Below are 2,147 nucleotides of genomic sequence, written 5' to 3'. Positions count from 1 at the left end.
TTAAGTCTTTTGAATTACCATATAAATTTTATTTTTATTTATTTATTTTGATTATTACTATGTTTATTTTCATTGTCTCAAGGTCCACTGAACTCTGGATCCAGGCTGTGTCAATAGGGTAGTGTGGTGCCTCCTGTACCTGTCTCTGCCTCCTGCAGTCCTTTTTATTTATTTTATTTCATTTTTTGTAATAGAGACAGGGTCTTGCTATGCTGCCCAGTCTGGTTTTGAACTCCTGGGCTCAGGCAGTCTTTCTGCCTCGGCATCCCAAAGTGCTGGGATTACAAGCATGAGCCACTGCACCTGGCGATGTCCTTTACCATCTTCAGAGGGCTTAGCTTGCAGCTTCAGCAAAAGGATAGACTCCCAGGAAGACTGTGAGAGAGATTTGGGGCCCAAGTTGATAATATCAAATACACTGAACTTGACTGTGTTCACCATGTTCTGGCTCTGGAGAAATGAGAATTGCTAGTGAGGTTGGTGTCATTTTGTGTATCTGCTGTACCTTGACGTCCCTCAGAAATCTTGCCCCTGATCTTCTTGTTCTAAGGACACAACAGGTTCCCTGTTTTTCTGGAGATGAAATCTAGATCTTCAATTTTGGAACCAAATTGGGACTCTTGACTCTGGAATACCAATTTCTTCAGCAAGTTGTTCTCTGGAATCGATCCCAGGGTATGGGTTTTTCATAAATGCCTTGATGAGAGTGCTTAATTGAGAGGTGCTGTAGGTGGTACAACACCATCTGGCTTCTCTACTTTGAAACTCTGCATCAGGTCGATCTTGCCCATGGCTCTGGCTTGATTCTAAAGTCCCAGATTCTGGTCTTTTCTGGAATCTAGCTCTTCGATTCTGAAACCAAATCTGGATTCTGGACTCTTCTGTATTGATTTCTAAAGCAAGTTTTTGTTTGGTAGCATAACCTGGGTAAGGTTTTTGATTGAAGGTATTGATGAGGATTTTCAATTGATCTGTGAATTTGGTGAGACTGCGCCTATGATTTGTTGTCACCATCTTATGTGAAGAGGTGTCTTCCGCCATGCTGGAAGAGAGTCCTGGAGGCTGAGCTACTGTCAGGGAGGCAAGAATTACCATATAAATTTTAGAGTCAACTTGTCAATTTCTATAAAAACCCAGGTAAGATTATGCTTGTGATTAGTTGAATCTATATCTCAGTTTGGAGAGAACTGCTGTATTAAAAATGTTGAGTATTTGATCCATGAAAATGGTATGTTTTTTAATTTATTTAGCTATTTTTATTTCTCTCAGCTATGTTTCATAATTTTCAATGTAGAGATATTGCATATATTTACAAATTAAATCCTAAAATTTTTATGTTTTTTATGGTATTCTCTGTTTGTTTTTATTTAATTCCATTTTCAACTGTTTGACACTAGTACATAAAATATAATTGATTTTTGTATACGTATTTTACATGGTCTGATCTTGTTAAATAAATTTATTAGTTTTACTTGTTTTGTAGATTCTCAAGAATTTTCCATGTAAACAATCATATCATCTTCAAATAAAAACATTATAGTTCTTAAACCTATGTTACACTAATATTTTGTTATTTGTAGCAGTATGTAGTCATTTCTAATCATGTGAGTAGCACTAGTGAAATTTAGACAATGAATGAATGCCAAACACAATGGAGTTTGTTACAACATTATTTATAGTTTCGAAAACTGTTTTCAACTAAATGTTCAACAATAGAGGATTAGGTCAGTAAATTTAGGGTACATAAACTTATGATGAAATATTGTGGAGCCATTCAAAATCTCATTCTTGTGTCGTCTTTAACAGTATAGGAAAATTCTGATGTATCATGTGGAAAAAAGCACTCAAGATACAAAATAATCAGAATACACTAAGTTATTCTGTGTTAAAAAAAGAATTTTATAGTCTTGGTGTTTTAACACAGCAAAAGTTTATGACTCATAGGGATCAGCAGTCACTATGGATTCTCAACTAATCGTGCTCTACCATCTTGTGGCTCCAGCATTTGAGGTATGTGGCCCTTTTAGTTAATGCTACAAAGAAAGAGAGACTGAAGAATAACCAGGTTATTCTAAGACTCCAACGACATTCCTGGCTTGCTGTCCCTGGAAGGAAGTTTATCTTATGAGCTACCACTGCCAACACAC

At 36.2% G+C, this 2,147-nt stretch overlaps 1 pseudogene; it reads right to left on the bottom strand.

Moving 5' to 3' along the window:
• Positions 1-434: 434 nt before the first annotated feature.
• Positions 435-1,041, bottom strand: LOC100603093 (annotated as a pseudogene).
• Between the last annotated feature and the right edge of the window lie 1,106 nt (positions 1,042-2,147).

This window comes from Nomascus leucogenys, chromosome 6 (assembly GCF_006542625.1).
Source record: "Nomascus leucogenys isolate Asia chromosome 6, Asia_NLE_v1, whole genome shotgun sequence".
Lineage (NCBI taxonomy): Eukaryota > Metazoa > Chordata > Mammalia > Primates > Hylobatidae > Nomascus > Nomascus leucogenys.
Note: the sequence above shows the minus strand (reverse complement) of the source record. Positions and strands in the feature narration are given on the sequence as shown.